Here is a 25,826-nt window from a genome sequence, read left to right on the forward strand (position 1 = left end):
ACAACAACAACAACAACAACAACAACAACAACAACAACAACAACAACAACAACAATAACAATGTGCTGTCAAGTCAATTCTGACTTATGGTAAGAACACTCAGAAGTGGTTTACCATTCTCTTATTGTGGCTTTTTAGGTCAGTGGTTTAGGTATCTGACTGCAGAGTCAGAAGTTGAGAGTTCAATTCCCCACTGTGTCTCCTGCGAGAAGAGCCAGCCTGTGCAGTTATGGGCAAGCTGCACAATCTCAAGGTGCTCCCAGAAAAAGGGAATGGTAAACCACTTCTGTGTATTCTCTACCTAGTATCTCTGGAAAGGGTCACTATAAGTCAAAATTGACTTGACAGCACATAATTATTATCTGCCTGGATAGCTCATTGGTTTAGCTATCTGAATGCGGAGCCAGAGGCTCGGAGTTTGATTCCTGACTGTGCTGACTGTGAGGCTTTGGTCAGTCTGCACAGCCCAGGATGCCCCACGAAGGGAGTTAATATGGGATGTTTACTAGTGGTTTAATTTTTTAAGCTTTAATTAATATGTGCTTCAGTCATTTTGCTATATTTTGACATCCTCTCTCTCCCTTGTGGGCTTTGATACAATTTTTGTTATTTTTCTGTGTATAAGATGCCCTCATGTATAAGACACCCCTCCCCCCTTTTCTAAGCCAAAATTAAGAAATCTTAACTTTAAGTATTCAGCCTCTGGGCTCAGAACGCTTGGACATTACGAGTCCCTGTTGAATCTGAGCACTGCCTACGGGCTCCACCTCCAACAAGATGTGTTCCAATTGGTTTGTATAGCATCAGTTACATCATGCTCATGATTGGATGGAGTTAAGCCTCGTGATTGAAGGAACCCTGTTTGCAGAGGCAAGATATGGGCCATTTTGGTATAAGACGACCCTCAATTTTTGGTCTGAAGATTTTAGACAAATGTATAATCTTATACATGGAAAAATACGGTAAATATTGTGAATTGCTTACCTGGCTTACTAGGATTCTTTTAAAAAAATTTTTATCAAACAGTCTTGTGGTATCTTAAAAACTAAAGAAGCTTTATTTGGCCTAAACTTTCATGGGGCTGTCCCCCCCTTCTTCAAATACATTCACAAAATGTTAGGCCAAATAAAACTTGTTAATCTTTAAGATCTCACAAGACTCTTTACTGTTTTTAGTGCAAGATACTACTATGATTGCCCCTCTAGAATGATTGAAATTTATGTTATGTTTTATTTATAAGCCATGTTTTGATGCTTGGTGGTCTGGTTGTTGGAATCTGTGGGAAATCCACATTTAAGTCCTCACTGAACCTAAAAATTCATGACGGTGGGCCAGTTACTCTAGTCGAGGTTTTATCTACCTCACGTGATTGTTGTGAGGATTACACAGAGGAGAGACCTACAAATGACTTTGAATTCATTGGAGGAAAGGTTGTAGGTGTGGTTTTCAGAAATAAAACAGAATTATATATTAAAGGAAGAAGACTTCACAACAGCAAAAATAGATTGAAAAGACACAAACCGTTTGGGGCATTTTAATTCACTTTTTGGCAAGGTTGCTGTTTCCAAACAGGATCCCTCAAAACTATTTATTTATTTATTTATTTATTTATTTATTTATTTATTTATTTATTTATTTATTTATTTATTTATTTATTTATTTATTTATTTATTTATTTATTTATTTATTTATTTATTTATTTATTTATTTATTTATTTAATATCCCGCCTATCTGGTCGGGTGAGGACCACTCTAGGCGGCTATCCTTCTTTCATTTTCCAAGACAGACACTTTATTCTTCCTATTATTGCAGAGGGAGCCAAGCACACATCCACTCAGAATGGAGAAGCAAGAAGAAAGCAAAACATGCTTCAGCGAGGCATTCTCTCCGTCGTCAAGAGCGTGAAGGGGAAATGCCTCTTTTAAAATGGCATCCGCCCTCTGCATTTTTCTAAGTCCCCACGCTGGTTTCTTTAAAAAAGAGACTGCTTCATCGTGGTGGTGCTACAGTGGGGGCAAGGGGTCAATCACTTCCCCAACACGGCCCTCCACCCCTGTGGTTGGACTCCTGTTCTTGTAGGAAAGGCACTTTTCATATTGATATATCATACAGCAATCAATATGACTTAATGTCCCCTCCAAAACTTTTTTTAAGAATACTTTTTAGCCAATTAAAAAGGAAGATCTGATTGATCAATCCAGTAGACGTTAAAAGGTTGCAATTGATATCAACAAGGTTACGGTGGGGCTAATTGGCTCAGCAGAATTTCCTAAAACACCCTTCCCTAACCTGCTATTCACACTGGCTAGGGACAACAAATACAGTATTACAATCCAATGCACCTAGCAGACACCAGGTTGAAGATAGGTCCTATTTAGGAGGTGGTAGATTGCAACACAACCAATAACAACAGATCAGCCGAAGCTTTCAGGAGCCATTCTTTTTTATTTAATCAATATTGAATTGTATAGAAGCTGATTTAATAAATTTAATTCAATTAATATTAAATCCATAGAAGTATATCTCATCATGGAATAAAAAGGTTTCCCAAAATGAACTGATTTCTTATTTTTAAATTTACTCTGCCTAAAATTCCAGTCTCCAGAAGAAAGCAGAGTGTCACATATGAGCCCCAAGAGGGGAAATGAAACCTATAAGGATAACATTAAATACAGGCAAGACTTAAATGTCAAAGATTCCTCCCCACCTCCCGTTTCCTGTATTATATTGGGCTAGACTATTGACTCAGAAAGTTTAGCAAAGATTATTAATCCAGGCAGAAAAAGGGGACAGGAAAAAGTATGGTGAGTTTAAGGAGGCGATATAGATGAGAAGACAAGTAAGAAGACATTTTAAAATGGACCAGATATGGGTGAGGAGGGCTGGTCAACAGACTAGCAAACTCCCCTCTGTGGGTATGGTCAGATCGGCACATGTCCCACAGTTTGGTGTGGACTGGGGACAGGCGGGTTCACTTTCTCTTTTTTTGGCAACCACACAACATTTGTGTCATTGCAACCCAGTCCATCCCTGATCAATGCCTACCTGCACCTTTTGGGGTCCCTTGTCAGAGGATATGGCTTTTTAGTGCAGGTTGGAACATTTTGTTTTGGTTCCTTTCCAGTATGTGTGATTGGTGGGACCAAACCAAAGTGGGTGGCTGGCTGTTCCTTCGGTGAAGCTGCTTAACAATATTGAAAAAATGAAAGGTTCCTTTTCGCTCACCTTTGGAGGGGAAGGGAAAGAACGTTTTGTGTTTCTTTTAAATATTTGCTAACGTATCAGCAATGCTTTGAAATAATTTTAAAGCCCTTTCAAAGCCTCACTGATGTGCTGTATTAGTCAGCAAAATTTAAAAAGAAATGGAAAGGTTCGTCTCCCTTCCCCTCCAAAGGTGAGCAGAATGGAAGCTTTCCATTTCTCAAGATTGTTAGCAGCTTTTTCAAAGGGACTGCAGCCAGCTGCTTAACGATCTTGAGAAATGTTTCCCTTTAAAAATTAAAAAAAAAACTTGATTGGGCTAAACACTCAAGGTATAGTAGTTGGTCCTAGCATGTGGATTGAGTGAACCTTTTAGCACAATGGAGACAGATCTAGGCCAGGATAATTCGGTCATCTAGTTGCACCCTAAATTGAATGCAGCTGTAGTACGAGCAGTACTAGATCATGAGTTGCACGTTTAGAACCCTGAGACCGGGGAAAGGACTAGAAAGGCAGTGGCAGGAATTATTTGCAGTCTTTCTCCCTCTTGATCCCACAAAATGTCCCTTGGAACCATGGAAAGTAAAGGGAACCCAGGAAAAGCAGGAGGAAAAGCCACAGATGCCAGCGAAGGTGAAGCCCCCTATCAGAATAACAGAAAGGGCAGAGGACAAAAGGTGAGAAAGGAAAGAGAGGGGGAAGGAGAAAAGGAGGAAGATGTAAAGGGAGCAAAAGAGAGGGATACAGGCAGTTGGAGTGAGGCAAAAGGCAAATTGGAGGCTGGCTGGGATGCTGGAAGTCATGAAAGATGAGAAAGTGTTGCCTGGGGGATGGGAGTCGTGGAGGATGGAGAATCCCTGGACCCATAAATGGGAAGGACTGATGGTCCCTAGAGAGGAAGCTGAAAGAAAACGAAATAGTCAACTACCCCATGAGTCCTCTTTCTGCGGAGAAAGAGTCGGGAATTAAGCAGAAAGATACAGGAGGAACTGGCTCACATAGTCAGAGAGAAGAGGGAGAAATTGGAGGGGAGAGCCGGACCTCTCATCAGGACATGTCTCCCACAAGGTGGTGGGGAGTTGCTGCTGCCGAGAGGAGCACCAGAAATGGAGCCTCGTGGTGCAGTGGTTAAACCACTGTACTGCAGCCAAAACTGTGCTCACGACCTGGGGTTCAATCCCAGATAACCGGCTCAAGGTTGACTCAACCTTCTATCCTTCCGAGGTCAGTAAAATGAGTACCCAGCTCGCTGGGGGGGGGAGGCAATGTGTAGCCTGCATAATTAACTTGTAAACCATCCAGAGTGCTTGAAACACTATGGGACGGTCTATAAGCAGCACACTTTGCTTTTTGGAATGGAGTCATTGTCTCTCTTGCATCTGCCGGACCAGGGGGATCCTTGGGAAGAGCTAGAGCGGAACAGGATGACTGAAAAGACTCTGGCTCCTGAGGGGAACTGGACATTCCTGAAAACTGTTCATGGAGCCCCTTCACCCCTCTGTTGAGGTGGAAAGGGAAGGAAGGGAACTTTGTGCCTGTAAATATGTTGCCGGTTGAGCTTAAAGTAATCACTGATGTTTTGAAGCAAGAACCTGACTGTCATGTTTCTCTAAGAGGCTCCCAGGAGGGGGCTGAAAGGGAACCTCACACTTTGCACAAGTGGAAGGGCCTTGCGGAAAATTAAAAACAGCAACCAGTAGCTGGCAGGGTTTTAGCCCATTTCATTCCCCCTGCCTCCACAAAATTTGCACATCACATTTTGCAAAGCAGCAGTTCAGCCGGCTGGAAGAATCCACTGCTCCATCGCCTGATCTGTGCCCTCAGCATGGACCTCCTGAGAGATCACTCTCCTCCTTGTAGTTTTCTCCTCGCTGATCAATGGGAAGAACTCTGGTCTCCACAGGAGATTTGGAGGAAAGGATTTCTGCATGGCCTGGGGTTACCAGACAGTACAGGCTTATTGTTAAAGAGAGATGTGTGTGCTTTCAAGATCAGACAAGGAAATCCTCCAGGAAGCTTAAGAAGCTGGCTAGCAAGTGAAGGATCAATTGTGTGACAAAACCAAAAAAAGATGGGGGGGGGGGAGAGAGAGAAAAGCCCAGACAGTCACTTTACAGCCCTCAGGCTCTCCTGCTGTTCACAGATTCTCTTGCTACAAGCATATCTACATCAGCTAGATTGTTTTTGTCTTGGCGGCTTTCAATTACAGTGCAGCGACCAGAGGGGTGGAGAAGAGAAGGTATCATATTATGCACATGAGGCAGACTGATCGCCTGCTTCGTTTTGCAATGTGACATTCTGTCACTAACTCCCACAGTCCCTGCTGTCACCTATCAAAGCAGCAACTGGCACAAGAGCAGATGAAATCTGCTTCACGGCTGTCAGTTAAGGGTGATACCAAGGGGGGAAGAGAGCATGGTCCTTTTACGTCCCTTGTTCTAACACTGCCTTTTATTCCAAAGAATTTTTTTTTTCAAAAAGAAATCCCATATTTGCAAAAGCCTAAAGACAATAGTGGTCCTACGGAAGATTTGCACACTGTTTCCAATATACCTCACAGATCTCCTTTTCAAGCTCCAGGTGCTCCTTATAACAGAAGTCAATTTGTCTACACTTTCTAACAAAACATTCAAAGTGAGTTGGACATGTGGTTTATTCCTTTATGTGCAAGAGGACATTGTGGCTTTTCCACAAGGTGAATGGAGATGTGCAGACAAAAGAACCATTTCCAAGCAAAAATCAAGAACAAAGCCACTACTATACCCTTCCACCTCTGCTCACCCCCCACACAGAGAGACAAGATTTTTCTCATTAACCTAACCCTGCAATAGAGCACTTGGCCAGCCTCAAATTCTTTCTGTGCATCTTGAAATCCATCATGACCTTTGATCCTTGAGGTCTGTGGAGATGATCAAAAAGTCAAATTCATGGGTTAGTGAATTGCAGAGAGCAAGGAACAGAAGCTTTATCAACAGCTGGTCAGAACTCTTTCTCTTCAAGGGAACCTGATGTTCAAAGCTATTAGAGAAATGTCTACTTATTTTTCCCAGATCAATAACAAAGGTGGGTGGGTGGAGAGAGAGAATACAACAGGAGAAAATGCATGCAAACAGAAAGGCTATCAGTGCCTCTAAGGAAAGAGGAAGAAAAGAATAAGAAAGGATTCTCTCCCTAGATCTATTGGTTCTTCTCTGTGTCATATAATTCCTATCCCTGCAGAATAAAACAGGAAACAGAAGGAAGACTTCCCATTTTGTACACACGAAGTATCACTGGTCCAGATCCAGAGACTCATCCCTCTCTCCCTTTGTGCATGCAAGTATTTCTCCCTCAGAAGGCCTCCATCTCTGCTCATTGAAGCCCTCTCTCCACCATACAGTTTACAGAGATTCAGCATGCAATGTCCTCTGTGTGCAGGTGTTATCTCTCTCCCTCTTTTTTTGGGGGGGGGGAGGAAGAAAACACAAAAAAAGATAGCAGCGCTGATCCATGGGAATGAAACCAAAATCTGCAGGCTCAAAAGCTTCCACGTTTCTGGGAAATTTAAGTTGGTGTTAATCAATATATTACCTTCTTCTGTATATTGGTTTAGTTTCCCCAAAATATTTGCTGAACATAAAGAACAGTCCTGGGGCACATCCAGAGGATGATCTAAAAGGGAAATACTGGCTGAGAAAAAGTTGTGGCAATCTTCGGAAAATGAATATACCTTCACTCCCTTGGGGCTTATTACTAGGATCAGCGGGAACACTCAACTACTCTTAAAATTTCAGACCCAAGAAATTCCTGCTTCACTCAGCCTTAGTTGTAGTGGGGTGGGGTGCAAAAAGATAATTAATTTGGTGGAGGGAGGCAATCAAATGATTAATGCATAATATATGATGATCCAATTTATCTGGATACAATATACATTCCAATAATCAAATATATCATTCATCTCCTTCAATTCTAGACATCTGTCTTCCTTCCCTCCTATAAATAGCTTCAGTTTGTGCATCCATTTCTAGAAGATCTAATCATTTCAATAACAATTTTCCATGTAGGAGGTTTGATGGCCTTCCTTGCAGTCTCATATCCATACCACTTATACCATTTTTACTGTGATTAATTAAATTACAACTAGTGATTTTTCCAGTTACTCAGAGGATTAGCATCGATTACATTAGAATTTTGAAAAACTCTAATACACATTAACTATACAGTAATCTCTAATGTTAACAGAAAGTACTGGACATCAGTATGTCACCGAAAAGAGATACTCTCCCAGACATTCACCAAGTATCACCTCTTCTTACTTTAAATATTCAATAGTAAAAGTAGCCACCAAACACATCCAGTGTTGTTCTCTCAAAACACAGGCAAGTTTAAGTAAAAAACTATCTTACAAAAAGAAAAACATATGTCCCATTATAGCAAAGATTCACTTCTATTCACTAGTAAACAAAATGAAGTCTTAGAATGGGTACATGCAATGTATAATCCTCCTCACCATCTGTACTGTTCATCCTCAGTTAGACTATCTCTCTACTAGAGGATTGACAGATGTTGGGGTTAACCTGCAGAACCTGCACAGCTGTGGCTCAGCCGATCAGAGATGTTGCATCTCTTATGAATGCCAGAGCCCAATACGAGGACTAGAAGCACCAAAGCTCTGACTCGGTATCAGACAGCTTCCTCTATTCCTGTCCCAAAAGGCAGAGAGAAATTACTTAAATCCAAATTGTTTTAGGGAACCTAGCAGTTGTAGAGTGAATAGAGGCAGAGAAATGGATGGGTGAAAATTGGCTGCCTGTGAGTCGCAGGTCTGCAAAGAAGTAACATTTAATCATCTGCTCTGAGCACTGAAATCTGTGAGCCATATGGGGTCAAGGATGAGCATGCGCCTTGCTCAGCCAGCTGCACAATGTTATATGGCATCAAGCTAGCTGTTCTTATGATTTATTCAAATACTTTGGTGTATATTTTTATACCCAAGTGATGATATCCACTGATAACAGTGAATCCTATATACGCATAGACCGCTTAGGAGCTGGGGCAGTGTTAAAATGGCCGTCGGAAGCCTGTGGAATTGGTCAGTTGCCACAAACAAAATGTAAAAGGTTGGCCTACTTTAATTCAGTCCTACAGTTGCCTGGCAGGTGAAGCTTCTCCTAGAAGGATGAGCATAGCCGCCTCTTCCATTAGACAGAAATGGTCCTGGAAGGTGCCCCTTGCATTTAAATTCTTAAAAATTTTGGAACTGGAAAGTACTCTCTAAGAAAAAGTACCGTATTTTTCGCACCATAAGACGCACTTTTCCCCCACAAAACAGGGGGGTGGAAAGTCTGTGCGTCTTATGGAGCGAAGAAAACAGATGATATTTTCCTGTTTTCTTCTCCTAAAAAATTGGTGCGTCTTATGGAAAGGTGTGTCTTATGGAGCGAAAAATACGGTACCTTGTATCCTGCAATATTTCAAATTGGGATGTCATGGGCTCCAGGGGAGCTGGAGGGGGCTTTCAACACTTGGCCGAATTGCCCTCTACAATTCCTAAAGGAAACAAATGGACTTTCTGAGCCCCCAAAAAATATTCCAAAATTTAGACTGGGAGGGGTTGAGAAGCCAGTCTTGTTTGAGGACACAGACTACATGTTGCCCAACCCTACCTCCGAATCAATATAACCTTTGCCTCTTACAGACCTTTCTAAAGATCCCATGGATTAAGCAGTCCTAAATCTGACAATATTTCACTAAGCCGAAGTGCAAAAGATGTTTTAATATATACAGTAGTTCTAATAGTTTACTATCTGCAAAGTCAGCAGCAGTGACACTCAATCTAACCTTTGCAAATACTGCTCAGAAGGTAGTAATGGTAAACCCCTGCTGAACTTCCCTTACCATGGAAAACCTATGATGAGACAGTCCAAAATGAAACAAGAGTTAGTCCTGGAAGATGAGACTCCTAAGTGGGAAACACTCCGTCAGCTACTGATAGGTCAAGTCTTAAAGGTCTAGTGGAAGACGTACACAGAAGGGAAGGAAAAGTGTGATGCTGGACAACCCCCACACAATTGGAACATGAAAAGTGAGACATAAATCAAGGTAAATTAGAAACAATATGAAATGGAAGTACTAGCATTGCAGCGCTGGGTCTCAGTTAAATAAAGTGAACAGGAATAGGACATTTTCAGTCACACTACAAAGTGTTCTAATCTGGAAATGAAAAACTCAGAAGAAACAGGGTGGCTCTAATACAGAGGAAAGATGTAGCACTGGCAGTTAGGGGCTGTAATGCAAAGTCTGACCAAATAATATCCATCAGACTCCATAGAAAATCTATCAGTATAACCATCATTAAAGTCTATGCCCCGACTATAGATGGTAAAAAAGATGACACTTGAATGGTTTATTCAAGCATCCAGGAGGAAACAGATCAGACACCAAAACAAGACGTGCTTATAATAATAAATGACTGGAATAGAAAAGTACTGTGTTTCACCGAAAATAAGACACGGTCTTATGGAGGAGGGCAGGTTTTCACTTAACTGGGGCTTATTTTGGAGGTAGGGCTTATATTCAAGCATCTTGAAAAATCATACTAGGATTTATTTTCAGGTTAGGTCTTGTTTTTGGGGAAACAGGGTAGGGAACAAAGTAGAACGAAATGTTGGAAAATTTGACCCAAGGAGCAGAAGTAAGAGAACAATTCATAGAAATCTGTGAAGCCAAATTTACTTCAAATACATGCTTAAACAATCGAACAGATGGCTCTCTATGTGGACATCACCAGATGGCCGATACAGTGGTGCCTCGACTTACAACCATAATCCGTTCCAGAAGATGGATGTAACTCGAAATGGCCGTAAGTCAAAACACCATTTCCCATTGGAATGCACTGAAATGCAATTAATTTGTTCCGGCTGAAGAAAAAAAATCACCAAAAGAAATCACTGCAAGACTCATTGGAAAAGCGATTAATCCCTTCCAGCCGAAGGGGAAAAGAAAAAGAAAAGCAATCAAGCGTGCAAGACCCATTGGAAATGCACAGAAAACAAACACAGCAGATCGGAAATGTACAGAGGACAAAGGGGGCAGGTTGGAAATGCAAAGAAAACAAAGGAAAAAGCACGGGAAGCATGCAGGACCCATCAGAAATGGGGAAGCCCCCCAAACAAGCAACCACGCACCCCAAGACCCATCGGAAATGGGGGAGACCAAAAAACAAGCAACCCCCCAAGACCCATCAGAAATGGGAAAAAGCACTCCAAAATGCAATAAATCCCCCAAGACGCATTGGAAATGGGGGGGGGGGGAGAAAAACCCAACACACAACCCCCCCAAGACCCATCACAGCACAGAAACATAACCCCCCAGCTCAAAACCATGCTACGAAAACACCCAGAACAGTTTTTATAAAGCAGAAAACAGCACCTTATCTTACCAAGCAGCCTGAAGCCTCCCTGCAAACACACACACACACAAAGAAGCAGAAGGAGGCAGTCCCAAGCCTCCTCCGATCGCACACTCTCTAACTGCTGGAGTGAAAGAGCTACAAAGAAGCAGCCTTGTTGCCACCTACAGTTAGAAATTTGAATTTCCTGCCTTTCCCCCCTGCTATTTCCTGTTCGTACGTGGAAGCTCCGGTCGCAAGTAGAAGCAAAATTTTGCGGCCAGAGCTGGTCGTAAGTCAAATTAGTCGTAAGTAAGGATGTTCATAAGTCGAGGCACTACTGTATACAAATCAAATAGATTAGGTGATTGAAAACAGAAGATGGAATGCCTTGGTTCCTTTTGGGGAGAAAGACTGGAAATAAACAAACAAATGTTATCTCTGCCAAACAAGACTAGAAGCAGATTGTGGTACTGTTTGTGAATTATTAATATACAACATTAAAGTAAAGCTGAGAAAAAACACTAAAAGAATCATAGTGCCAAAATATAATTCAAAGAACATTCCTGAGGAATTTGACGTCCACATAAAGAACAGATTGGCAGTACTAAACATAACTTATAGTGAACAAGTACTGTAGACTGAAACCATATACAGTGGTGCCTCGCTTAACGACGTTAATTCGTTCCAGCAAAATCGCTGTAGAGAAAAAAAATCGTGAAGCAAAATAAAAAAGCCCATTGAAACGCATTGAAAACCCCTCAATGCGTTCCAATGGGCTGAAAACTCACCGTCCAGCGAAGATCCTCCATGGGTTGGCCATTTTCGCTGCCTGTAAAGTGAGGAATCCGTCCATTTTAAGCAGCCGGCGGCCATTTTGAAACCCGACGATCAGGTTGATGGTTGTAAAGCGAAAATCAGTTCCCGAAGCAGGGAACCGATCATTGTTAAACGAAAAAAACACACAATTTAAAACATCGTTTTGCGATCGTAAAAGCGATCACAAAAACTTAATCGTACAGCGATTTCATCATAGAGCGGGGCAATCGTTAAGCAAGGCACCATATATTATTAGGAAAGAATTCATAGATACTATTCCTGTGGTAAAAAGAAAAGATGGATGATGGAAAAACACTTAAATTATAAAGGACAGATGCAAAGCAAAAGTAAAAGGTGACAGAAATACAGTGGTGCCTTGCAAGACAAATGCCTTGCAGGACAAAAACCTCGCAAGACAAAAAACCTCGCAAGACAAATGATTTTGGCAATGGGGGGGTTGATGATTCACAAGACAAATGTTCCTATGGCCGTGCTTCGCAAGAAGAATGTTTTCTGTTTTTTGCTCCTGCCTCATGTTTGCTGATTTTTAAATGTTTTTCTATGATGTTTAAAAAGTTAAAGTTTTTTTATTGAAATGTTTGAAATCATCTGCACAATATGTATGGCTTTAAAGAGCACTTAAACTGCAGAATGAATTAAATTAATCTTGTGAGGCACCACTGTAGGTCGGAATCCAAAATGCGGCTTTTCAGCAATTGTCACATAGAGTCAAAGAGAACTAATACAATTATAAAAGAAACAGAGCAGAACAACAAAAGGGGAAAACAAGAGCTTTTTTCCCCAGAAGATCTGAGAAATCAAAGAGAAATTTTCCTAGATTAGGAATGCTGAATGACCAACAGGGAAGCGCCCTACCTTACCAGAATTTTTTTTAAATGGTGGAAACAGTACATTGAAGACCCACACAGAAAACATAAAAGGATGACAGACTTCTTTGAAGAGGAACCCTATGATGAAGAACCTGAAAATCTAGAAAGCGAAGTGCTCTGAAAGCACTAGGAAGAAATAAATCATCAGGGGTACACAGAATACCAATAAAATTTCAAGCCACAGAGACTGAATCTGTCAAAATCCAAAAAGGAACATGTCAACAAATATGGAAAACAAAACAATGGCTCACAGACTGGAAACATTCAATGTACTGTACATTCCAATCTCTAAAAACATGCTAAGGAGTGCAGTAACTACAGGACAATTGCTTTAATTTCCCATGCAAGCGAAGTGATGCTCAAGGTGTTGCAACAAGAGTTTTTACTTTAAATGGAGTAAGAAATGGCTGATATTCAGGCTGAATTTCAAAAAGGAAGAGGCACTCAAGATCATATAGCAAATATTTGCTGGCTACTGGAGCGCAACAAAAAAGGTCAGGAGAAGATCAGTCTATACTTTATAGACTATATCAAAGCTTTTAATGGTTTTGATCATGAGCAACTATAAGTTTTTCTGAAATAAATGGGTGTGTCTCCGCACTTCATAGTCCTGATGCATAACCTGTATTGTGAACAAGAAGCTTCTATTAGTACAAAATATGGAGAGGTAGAATGGTATCCTATAGGCAAAGGTGTCATACTAAGGTGCACTTTATCCCATTATCTTTTCAGTCTGTATGCAGAACATATCAACTGAAAAACCAGACTAGATTTAAATGAAACAGAAGTGAAACTGGTGGAAGAAACATCAATAATTTAAGATAAACAGATGGCACCGTCTTACTGGCAGAAAGCAGCAAATGACTTGAAATGATGTTTAGTGAAAGTGAAAGAAGGAAGTGCCAAAGCAGGACTGTAACTGAACGTTAAGACAAAAATCATGTCTATAAAAGAACTACACGACTTTAATGTTGGCAATGAAGAAACTGAAATAGTGAAATATTTTGTATACTTAGTTAAATAATCAAACCAAATGGAGACTGCAGCCAAGAAATCAGAAGAAGACAGTGACTTGGAAGGGCAGCAATGAAGAAACTGTAAAAGATCACCAAGTGGAAAGATGTGTCATTGGAAACCAAGACCAAGATCATCCACACTTTTGTATTTCCCGTTACCATGTATGGGTGTGAAAGCAAGAGACTAAAGAGAAGAGTTTTGCAGATAACCCTGAATTGTATCAGAAAGACAATGAAGCGGGTCCTAGCATAAATCAAGTCTGAACTCTCGGGAGGCAAACTGGGACTGTCATACTTCGAGCATATCATGAGAGGGCAAGAACCTCTGAAAAAGACAGTTAGGCTAAGAAGACCTGAAGGCAGCAGGAAAAGAAGAAGACCACGTACAGTGGTGGCTCGCTAGACAATAATCTGTTGCACTGAAATCGCTGTTTAGCGAAATCACTGTCTAGCGAAAAGCATTTCCCCATTGGAATGCATTGAAACCTGTTTAATGTGTTCCAATGGGGAAGAATTGTTGTTGTCTAGCAAAGATCGGCCATAGGAAAGCCGCTTTGCGAACCACCAATCAGCTGTTTAAATTGCTGTCTTGCGAAGCTTAGGTCCCCAAAACACCTGTTTTACGAGCGCAGAGGGAGCTGTCAAAATCGTTCTCTAGCAAAAATCGGTTTGCGAAGCAGGGACCAAACATTGTCCAGAGAAATTCCCCCATAGGAATCACTGTTTTGCGAATCGCTATAGCGATCGCAAAAAGTCAATGTCTAGCAAAAACACTGTCATGCGGGGTAACTGTCTAAGCGAGGCACCACTGTACAAGATGGATCGGTTCCATAAAAGGGGCACAGGCTTGAGTTTGCAAAAGCAGCGCAGGGCTGTTGAGAACAGAACATTTTGGAGATCTCTCAGTTACCATAGGTTGGAGGTGACTTGATGACATGTAACAACAAAAACACCTACAAAGCAAAGCAAAGCAAAGCACTGCCTGGCTCAAGAGATACGTGCCATTTTTAACTTAAAGAATTTCTCCATAGTAAAAGTGGCAGGAAACTGATTCAATTTCTGCCATGCAACCAGTGATGGCACCAGAACAGTAAGGGGGCTCTTTCTGCTCCATTCTCCTTCTTGCCCATGCAGCCCCAAAGGTAAGATCTGGTGGGCTCACTTCAGTGCCACTCTCATCCTGGGGGATTTCTTTCACATTCAAATAGCACAGGGCTGCAACCCTTGACAGATGGTTCTTGCTTTGATTTGCAGCATACTCTGATTAGCCACTGCTGCCGCGGCCACCAGAACACTGCTATTATCTCTCTGCCATTATCTATGGTGCACTGAACATCTTCCCTATGGCCTGGTAGTAGGAACCAACAAGTTAACCTGTTCCCCTGAAAATAAGACCTAACCTGAAAATAAGCCCCAGTACGATTTTTCAGGATGCTCGTAATATAAACCCTACCCCCAAAATAAGACCTAGTTAAGTGAAACCCCTCCCTCCACCACTGTAGAACAACCACAAGATGACATGACTGTATTTTAATAAACGTAGATTGTCGTACACGAAAAAAATAAAACATGCCCTGAAAATAAGCCCTACTGCTTTTTTTGGAGCAAAAATTAATATCAGACCCTGTCTTATTTTCAGGGAGACACTGTACTACTTGGTCATCTACTAACTAGTTTGCTCGCAATTTTTTCCTGACCAGAAAAATCAATGCTAATTTGAGCCAAGCTGAAATTCTCCATGTAAATCCTTTCAGTGATAGGAAGGAAAAAGGAGAAAATATAATGTAGCTTGATTAGGATAGCTGGTATGGTCCTGGTGCTTTGAAAAACTGCCAAGTGAATGCAGCTATTAAAATAAACGACAAATGCAGTTAACAATGTAATGAGCATCAAACCAAAATGCACACAGGAAGTGAAACAGACTCTGTGCATTCTGAAAATGTAAGTTTAGATCAGCCACTGGTGTAAAGGGCAGAATCCATTTAACAAGTCTGACATACAAAGGAGGAGGAGAATGCCTCTTGATGAATCTGACTCACACTTCAATACAACTGTCTAAGTTCCTGTGCTCCTGTTAGGCTGGCGACAGTGGTGCAGAATCAATACTACTTAATTAAAATATATAACCTTGTAACCTTCTTCATGACATCTAGCCTTATCCTAATAAGAAGGTGTACCTGCATTGCACCACTAGATCAGTCTGACACCATTTTAACTGTTACAGTGCCGTCCCAAGGAATCCTGGGACTTATGGTTTGGGGATGTACTTAAAAACCTCTGCTCAAAAGCTCCAGGTGTTGTTTGCACAGAATTCTAAGTATTTAGTGTCAAGAAACCGACAAAAGAGCAGTTAATAACGTCCTGTAAAATTTGGGCATGTTGACTTGTGCCAGAGAAACCGTGGAAAGGAGGGGGAACAAGTGTCTGTTAATTAGGAGGCAACTGGCAGCTGGGTGTTACCTGGTGGAAACGAAGATCTCTTCGGCACCATAATTAAGTGAAAACTGGCTTCAGATGAACTGAAGGGAGGTGAGGGGAACAGCAGGAGGAATTAAGTTACTTCGAAGAAAAGTTACTCCCGTCTGGAAGGTTTGGGGAAACTTAGAACGTGATTGATGGACTGCCCTTGAAAGGTCTGGAAAAGTGGATGATGTTTATAAAAATGGCATAGAAAATTTAGTTATTTTGGCTTAGATTGTCTTAGGACAGTGATTCTCAACCTTGGGTAACCCAGGTGTTTTTAGACTGCAACTCCCAGAAACACCAGCTAGCACAGCTGGGGGTGAAGGCTTCTGGGAACTGTTGGGTTGGGAACCACTGTCTTAGAAGACAGACGTGCTCTTTGCTAGTTTGCACTTTGCATATGCTCTGGAACTATGCATCAGTTTTGCTGTATAGTAAGTACGGTATTAGTAGCTTTATTATTTTCTTTAGGAATTATTACTGAATTGTCCAAGGCTCAACTCTTTTGGAATAAGTACTGGCTTCATACTTTTTATTGCTTTTGAACCTTTTAAACTAACTTTTGAAACTGCTCTGAATTCTATTGTCTTTTTTTGACTTTTTGGAACACTCAGTAAAATAATAAAACGTTCACAGTGGTGTAGCTATTTCGGGAATAGAGAGTTTTGTTGATACTAATTCCAGGTCTTACTTTAGGCTTCTACTGGATCCCTTACGTTTTACGGATATGTTTGGATTTTCTACCTGGCAAGGTTAGTGTGCAAATAAAAGTGTACAGTTTTGGCATTCCCTGGAGCACTTGGGAGTTAAGAGTGGCTTAGTGTGTTGGGAAGGGGATGGACAGGAAGATTTTCCCCAGCCATCAGCACACTGACTCCCTGGAAATCACCCACACCAAGAAAGCCAGGGTAGTGTGGTTGAGTGCTTTGTGTGAATCCCTGTATCCCTGCCATCATCTTGACACTTAATCAAACTATAGATTTCATAATTCCCAAAGATACATTCTCAGAATTAAAGTGGTATGAAACTGTGTAGGGCAGGTATACTCTATTTTTTGAAAGCACCAGTATTTTGCTGCTGTGGCACAGCCTGGAGCCACCACAGCCACGACAATAACAGAGACCACATTTCTGCCATGGGTTTCAACTTCTAATGCCAATGCATCACAGTGCAAAGCACAAAGAATGGTTACTTACAGTATAGAACTCCTGTTGATAAAATTAACTTCAAAGGTAGAAGCCTCAGGATCCCACTCCAGTAGGTACCTATTAATAGAATAAAGCATAATGCATAAGAAGAAAACCATGATCCCTGGCAAAGCCAGCAGAACTATTAGACAGAATGAAGCAACTGAGTACCCCAGGTGACAAATATAGGATGAAGGGCAGTAACGGCAGCCCTTTTACTGTTTCTCCTGAGCTCCATGGGTCATTCTTTCCTGTTGAAGGATAGAACCGTGTGTGCATCTCACAGCCTGCCCAGTATCCCCTACTTTATCCTGTGTAGCCCTAAGGTCCAGTTTAGGGCAAGTGCCCCATCACCCAGGCTGAGATAACACCCAACAGCCTGCCCTGTTAATGTCTGCATGTGCAACCAGCATGGTGTTGTTGGAATGTGAGACCAATATGCAAGAGGCCTGGGTTCAAATTCCCTCTGGACTATGAAGTTCATTGAGTGAATGAACTCTCTTTGCCTGACGTATCTCACTGTGTCAAGCGGGGGGGGGGGAAGCCATGTACACTACCTTGAAGTTATTGGAAGAAAGGCAGAATATAAATATAACAAACAAATAAATAAAAGGAGATCATCTTGTCTTTCACTTGGGCAGCAAAATGCCTCTGGGCCAGACCATCCTGACCTGCCCTCCCCCGGCCAGCATACTGTACTCCCCTCTGGTGTCAGGGGTGGGTTGGCTGTTGGCTAAGAGGAGGCAAATGGTAGATCACTGGGGATAAGTGGGCAAAGCCTGTACTGGATGCTCCAGTTGCCATAGCTCTGTGGCTCCACTTTTATGTGAATAAAGTTTGGTTTCAAGGGATCTCAGAACCAAGGCATTGTGGGAAGCCAAACATTTCTGGTCACCCCACAATGCCTTGGATCTGAAGATCCTCAGAATAAACTATAATGTTGACTATGTGCCATCAGGTCAATTCCAACTTACATTGACCCTTCTCATGGTTTTCGTAGTACAGTATTGAAAAGTGGGGGTGCTCTAGAATTTGTAGCTTGCCCAAGGCCACACAGACGGGCTCTTACAGATGGGCTCTTCTCCTGCAAGACACCCTGGGGAATCGAACTCCCGGGCGCCCTGGTGCTCCCACCTCAGTGAGCTGTTCTTGGAACCAAGCATGATGGATCTAAGTGGCAGAATAGCAGCTTTGCTATTGATGTGGCAACGGACAAAGAAAGCTCCATCTTTGGCAACATGGGGCTCGTTCGCATCTTCTCCTTCAGTCCTTCCCCTGAGAGTTGCCATGGGGCTCTGGCAGTGGGGAGGGGAACCAAGGCATTTCTTTTCTTGTGTTGGGCAAATGTGGTAGTTAAACACTATCACCAGTGCTTAATTAGCCTTTGATATGATAAGACTTCATACTACAAAATCATGATAGTCCATGGCATCAGGTCGCACAGTGTCTGAGGCTGGCCTTGCTTTCCCTTACAACATTTTTAGTATACAGTCAACCCTTGACTTACGAACGTCCCTATATACGAAGTTTTCGATTTACAGATGGCTCCATTCGCAAAAATTGGCATCAACTTGCGACTGGAGCCTTGACCTACGAACGAGGTCGAGGCTCCGTTCGCAAGTCAATGCCATTTTTTGTGAATGGAGCCGTTCGTCACCGATGTCATGGGGAAAAGCCCTTTGAGACCTCCGAAGGTAATTTTTTTGAAATGCTGGAACGGATTAATTCCGTTCATTCCCATGCATTTCAATGGAAAATGGTACTTCGACTTATGAACTTTTCGACGTGCGAACGCTGTTCCAAAACGGATTAAGTTTGTAAGTCGAGGTACTACTGTACAGACAAAAGTCAGAGAGCATCAGTTCCTCTTACATACATTTGTGGAGTCCACTCTATGATAGAGAGTAGTTGCGTGTCATCTTTTCGTCCCCCTGCTCCCCCCCATTTGAACAGCCACGTGAAGACCACGAAGAAAGAAATGTTGAAACCAATTGTCACCTCGCTCCAAATTTATAAGAAAGAGAACTTTATTTAAAAATTGCAGCTGGCAGACGTAGTGTGCAGTTATGGTGAGAACAATATGGATCTGGTCCTAACATTTCATGTTTCATTTCGTCTTCCAATAGCTTTAAAAGTTAAACTAGTTTTACAGCTGCATTTGCTACAGTGGAATTTTGTTTTATGACCAACTTTAGCGTGTAAAGGTTTTATACCATTTACACCATTAGATTCAGAGATTTCCACCATTAAATGAAAAGCCAATATGACAAAGTGAACAGAATGTTAAGCTGAGAGCCTGTGAATGTTCACATCACATCTCTAAGCCACGTACCCCTCACTTTTGTAGCTCTATAACATAAATTAGATGGACACAGAATTTAATTTCTAACAAGGGAATGCATTCAGTTTTAACCTGGATCAAAAAAAAAATTGTACAGTTGAAAATATTTTATATATTGTCCTGCCTGAACTGAAGGAGACATATACTTTACATGTCAAAGCTACCCAGATTGGTAATGAAATCTTATTTCAAAAGTACAGTAGCAATAAGATCGCACCCCTTCCCTCCATATCTGAGGACAGTATGTTTGCTTAAAAGTAAGATAGACATAGTGAACCTGCAAGACCACAAGAGGCCTTCCCTGTGGCTGTCCAGCCTCCCAAGCCCGTATCTCTAGACACTTCTGATTTTGGAAGGGGAAAAAAGCATGTTGCTACCTAAAATAGCTTTGGGGGATCAAGAAACATGGCAAAATTGCCTCTTTGCCCACCAGATGTTGTATGGAGCATTTTTCAAGTCAACCTTTGGTCCTAGGGATTGTCAGTACGTGGGGAGAAGGCCTGAAGACTATACACATCTTACTTTGAACCTATTTCTCTGGACCAAAATCAGATATGTACCATCTCTAAGACAATGGAAGATGCTCACACCGGGGCCCACAGGCAGCTCTATCCGCTAGTGCCTTGCTATTGCTCCCTTGTTATTGGCCAACTCTCCTTCCTTCATGGCTAGGATAGCCCTGAATGTACACACACAAGAAATTGGAGTATGTGATTGGAGGGCAGGAGGCCACTAATTTTTGCAAAGTTCTGTGTCATTGCTGACACATTTTATGGAACAAAACCACATGACTAAGGCTTTTAAAAAAAACCTGGATGCAAATATGGCTTTCTCTAGGTACTGTTGGAGGAAATTTGTAAATACTGTATGCACTTTGGATTAACAATTCCATAATGCTTCTTTCTGAAAGTCTCATCCAAAGACTCAGCTCTTACAGACACTTAAACTGTGTATCCCTGGAGAGCAGATCCAGCTGGCAGGCTTCAAGCTTTAGATAAGCTTAGCTTCCTGTTGGAAAAGGAAGTTGCTGGGAAGCTTCCTTTTCAAATAGGAAGCCAGGCATATACAAGGCATGAAGCATGGTCTTTCTCTCCGGGTAAGGATAATTCAGATGTCTGTTAAGGTCTGGGTTCTCTGGGTAGGACTCCCAGAAGGAAGCATTATCACTTTCCCTGTAATTACACACTGGGAAAAAAAGAGAGAGAGAAAGAGAGAGAGAGAGAGAGAGAGAGAAAGCTGTGTTTTGCATAGACATTTTCTTTCCTGGCCTCAACTTGTTCATATAAAACCCCTCCTGCATACATGCACTCCAAGTTCTGCTTCTACTGATCCACTCTTCAAAGCAACACCTTAAACAATTCATATTTTGTTAATTGTATAAGCCTAATGGAGGAATGCGTTGGCACGAAAGGCTAATGCCATCAGGCCAGCAATAAAACAAAATTAATGGTCCATAGGAAGAAATCATGTCCACTTAATATCAGCTTTGAAGCTCTAATAAAATAATGTGATACCCACGGCAGCTCTTTGCTCGCTCGCTCTCTGTCTCCTGTCTCCCCCCCCCCGTCCTCATACACAATCCATGCATATTGCTTACACCGTGTTAAATCACTTAGAAAGGAGACCTTGTCCAGCTGAAGATCCTCCAGTGAACGTAACAGACCAGAAACGTTTAGTGTAAGGATCGTAAATGACATGCACAGCTGCAGTAGCAGCCACAAGATCCAGCCCGGAGGCAACACAGGAAAAACACCAGGAACAGAGTATGAGGTCTTCCTCATTGCTTGTCCAGCCCTTTAGCAAATGCTTGCAAGGGAAGCCTTGGTATGTGGCCTGGGAACTTAACTCCTTGGCAGGCAAGGCTAGAGAGGGGAGGGCGGGCCAGAGGGAAGGGAAGCCAAAGCATGATCCTGCTGCCCATTATTCTGGACGCAGTGCTTCGAACCTTGTCCTTCAATAACAGCTAGGGCAGGGAGCCTTAGGGCGATTCTGCCTCTCTAGAATTCTGATCAAAGGGAGATGTGCAGCTAGGGAGCTGGAGAAATCACCCCACTGCAGAAACAACAGCTACGGCTTCCTACGCAGGCACATCAAATGGTTAAGTTAATAGTGAGAGGCTACAAAGAGGGGGCTATCACCACAATTATGGGCTGCAGCAATGGTCACTTTGCTTGCTTTGTAGAGACTAACGCTTGGGAAAGACATGTCAGATCCTGTACCTTCTGCATGTGATCCTCCGGGCCTGTTCATCAATATAGGTTTCACTGCCTTTGCAGTTTAGCTGCATGTCTTTAGTGACTTTAATTGTTTACATTTTTGTAGTTAAGGAAGGTGGAAGAGCAATATCCTGTAGTTCAGATGCTGGCTCATGCTATGCTTCATGCTCTGATGGGAGCATGTGCCTCCATAACTGACTTTTTACTTCTTTTGGGTGGCATAAACAATACAATTTCTTATTAACCAGGACTGGTACCTCCCCCTCACAAAAGTCAAAAGCACAAGCCTTTTTTCTCTCTTTCATTGGCTTTCCTTGTACAGTGGTGCCCCGCATAGCGACGTTAATCTGTTCCAGGATTAACGTCGCTATCCGGATACATCGCTATACGGAAAGAAAAACCCCATAGGAACGCATTAAATTCTGTTTAATGCGTTCCTATGGGGGGAAACTCACCGGTAAGCGAAGATTCCCCATCCGGCTGCCATTTTCGCCGCCTCGGTAAGTGAGGGCAGGGCGCGAAAACGCTGCAGGCGGCCATTTTCTGCACCAGGCAGCCATTTTGGAACCGCCGATCAGCTGTTTCCCTAACATCACAATGCGAAGATCGGTAAGCGAAACGGTTACCGATCATCGCAATGCAATGTTTTCCCTATCTAAAACATTGCAATGCGATCACATTAGTGATTGCAAAAAATGCGTTGCTATGTGGATTCGTCACTAAACGGTGCACTCATTAAGCGAGGCACCACTGTAACTAGATTGTGTGTTTCCGAGCAGCTTGCTTCACCTACTCCCAAGCTCACAACCCTGGCCACAATAATTCTCTTTCTGGACTATTCTTGTCTCCAGACACAAGAACAACTTTCTGCTTAGCTTTCCTTATCCCTTCAGTTCTATTTTGACCTAGACGTCCATTCTATCTGCCACTGCCCTTTACAATCAGAGCTCTGGATTTTGAGCTAGCCACTAGGTCTTGTAAATCCTGAGGTTAAAAAAATGGTTTCTCTTGAGTAGCTATTTTCCTTCTCTTATGATTCCCCAGATCTGGGTTCAGAAGCCCTGATACGAAGTCTTCATCAAAATTCTTCTTACCACAGATCCTAACCCTTCTATCTAGGAATACCTTTTTCTCAAGCCCATTCAACTTTTCACTATATTGCTTCAGATCCCACCGCTGTGCCACCAATTTGTCACAATCCCCACGTGGCCCCCGCTTGTTTCACCAAACAAAGAGCTCACGCTACATGCCCCTCAGCTGCCACCAGTTGATTACATCCATGTTACTATTATAAATGATAGATGTCCAGCCCATATGTCATTTTAAACCAAACAGAAATTGTTTATTGATACAGGTGTTGACAGAACAAGGAATGTTGTTAACTCTTAAACAAACATTCTCCTTTATCCACTCTCAACCACCGCTCTCCCGCCCAAACTCCTAAACTCTCTCAATCTTCTATCTTTAAACCCTATCTAAATTCCTCCTCCTGCTGCTGAGTCTCTTATATTTTGTGACTCTGCCCCTCCACCACTACCATTGGTCTATGCAAATAGCATATGAATATTCATTACCTGGCAGACACCAGACAAATCAACAGCAAACAAACAACTGCTACCAAGTTGGAAAAGAGAGGGAAAGAGTACATAGCAGAGAGGCAGGGCACTCTTTGAATTCAAAGGCTGGAAGGAACAATTGGTTAATGCTGGAGAAATTATCACTTCAGCCGAGAAAATTCCCCCCCCCCAGTCACACAAATTACAGAAAGCATGCAAAGTCCATTTCTGTACTGTAATTAAAGTGGCACCAGCAAAGCATGAGAATAGCGCCCTTAAACAAGAGACAACTGGTGTCGGGGAGAGACAAGAGGCAATTTGATGGGATAATATAATCAAAGTCCAAACTTGAGAAAGGACAAGTGCTGTGTAGGGTACACAGGCCCCAGAATTAATCCCTGGGATCTCCTGCTAAAAGATTTAAGTGAGACCTGACGCGGAAGACCAGTTCCCCTTTATTCGGCACTAGTTAGGCCTCAATTAGTGGAATAAGTTGAGAGGAGGGCAGCAAGGATGATCAGGGAACAAGGATGATCAGGGGACTGGAAATTGAGCCCTATGAGGAAAGACTAAAAGAGCTGGACATGTTTAGTCTTGAGAAAAGAAGAGGGAGGGAAGATACGATAGCACTTTTCGAATACTAGATAATGAGACAACCATCTGTCAGATATACTTTGGATTCCTGCACTGAACAGGGGGTGGACGTGATGGCCTCAGAGGAACCTTCCAAATCCATCATTCTATTATTCTAAGACTGCCAAAGGAGATTCTGGAGAGCCACTGCCAAGCAGGATAAACAATACAGTACTGTGCAAAATGAATCAAAAACTTGATCTGTTACAATGCAGGCCCCTGTATTCATATGTTGCTCACAGAAAACACTGGATTCATGGGAGGAAGGTAGAGGAACAAGGTGGCCAAGTTAATTATTTTGAACTATTGTTGTGCTGTTGGTAATTCTGAAATTTGTAGTCCAGAAAAATCAACTTTTCAAGGCTCTGGGAGGGAGAGGAATAAGGTTCATAAGCAATAATGTCCCTGAACAGTCTGGTTTTAATTGACAGGTGAACTTGAGAAAAATCCAAACAAGCTCTTGTATGACAAATACCTTGGTAGTTATAAAAGTAACATGTTATTCATCACACCATGCGCAGTGTATGTCACACATTTCAGGGTTAGCAATTATTCTAAAATTGATACTCAGTGCATCTAGGCAGTATAAAACCTTTTGCTCTTGGCATCCCATCCTCTTCTTTTATTACTTCTGCCATGGAATTGTTAGAAATATTCCCAAAATAATAATTTAACAGGCATCATTTTACATAGAGACCCAGAACAAGTTCATCTACATTCAGTTTACATTCCCATACCTGAAACGCATTCTAAAATTACTGGCCTCAACAGATTTTTTTTTCTTACAATGATCCCTTTTGCATTAGTCTTGAAAAGATGAACATTTGAGGGGAAAAACAGAAGAGGTTTTTCTCCTTTCTAAACAAAAACCTTCTCTTCTGCAAACCAGAAGTCAAGTACAGTGGTGCCTCCACTTACGACCATAATCCATTCCAGTAAGTCGAAATGGTTGTAAGTCGAAGCACCATTTCCCATAGGAATGCACTGAAACCCCATTAATCCATTCCAGCCAAAAGGAAAAATCACCAAAAATAAATAAATAAAATAAAATCATTGCAAGACTAATTGGAAATGCGATTAATCCCTTCTGGCCGATTGGGGGGGGGGGGGAGAGAAGCAATCAAGCATACTAGAACCATTGCAAATGCACAGAAAACAAACACAGCAGATTGGAAATGCACAGAGAACAGAGGGACAAGATCGGAAATGCACAGAAAACAAAGGAAAAAGCAGGACCCATCAGAAACGGGGGAAACCCCCAAAAGCAACCAAACTACCCAAGACCCATTGGAAATGGGGGGACCCAAAAAACAAACAACCCCAAGGCCCATGACAGCACAGAAACATAATCCCCCAGCCTAAAACCACACTGCAAAAACACCCAGAACAGTTTTTTAAAAGCAGAAAACAGCACTTTACCTCCCTGCAAACACACACACGCTCACTCCAAAGCAGAAGGAGGCAGTCCCAAGCCTCCTCTGACGAAGCAGCCTCGTCACCAGCGACAGTTAGAAATTTGAATTTCCCGCCTTTTTCCCCTGCCTTTTTCTGTTCATAAGTGGAAGCTCCAGTCACAAGTAGAAGCACAATTTTGTGGCTGGAGCTGATCATAACTCAAATTGGTCATAAATAGGGATTTCATAAGTGAAGGCACCACTGTAGTCACAGGTAAGGAAAGTCTAGATAATTACCTCTACAGTTACAGTGGTGCCTCGCTTAGCGATTGCCTCGTTTAACGATATATTCGCTTAGCGATGAGATTTTTGGAGCGATCTTGCGCTCCATTTAGCGATGTTTCCAATAGGAAAATTTCGCATAGCGATGTTCGGGACCTTGCTTCACTTAGCGATGACAGTTTAGGTCCGCTGTTTCGCTTAGCGATGTCCGTTTTTGCTATTTTAAGTGTGTCTTACAATGTTCAAAAACTGTTTAAAATGCTTGGAATAGTTAGTGCACCTTGTAAAACCTTTGTAAACTTAATTTGGCTTTGTTCTGAGTCTTCGTTAATTTTTGGTGAATTTTTCCCCGCCATTGGAATGCATTGAACTGCAGGTTTCCACAGCCTGAGGAACATGGGTTACTGTAGAGTGGTCGACCAGACCAGATGGGCAGGATATAAATAAATAAATAAATA

The 25,826-nt window shown here is 42.1% G+C and overlaps 1 protein-coding gene across 10 annotated transcripts in view; it reads right to left on the bottom strand.

The window, feature by feature from the left end:
- Window positions 1-25,826, bottom strand: part of PKNOX2 (PBX/knotted 1 homeobox 2) — a 529,964-nt gene that overhangs the window by 391,154 nt on the left and 112,984 nt on the right. For all 10 annotated transcript variants that reach the window (XM_078379795.1, XM_078379793.1, XM_078379794.1 and 7 more), the window contains one exon: window positions 16,956-17,024. The gene's annotated coding sequence lies outside the window, so the exon portion shown is untranslated. The remainder of the gene's footprint in view (window positions 1-16,955; window positions 17,025-25,826) is intronic.

The sequence above is a fragment of the Pogona vitticeps genome, chromosome 8 (assembly GCF_051106095.1).
Source record: "Pogona vitticeps strain Pit_001003342236 chromosome 8, PviZW2.1, whole genome shotgun sequence".
Taxonomy (NCBI): Eukaryota; Metazoa; Chordata; class Lepidosauria; order Squamata; family Agamidae; genus Pogona; species Pogona vitticeps.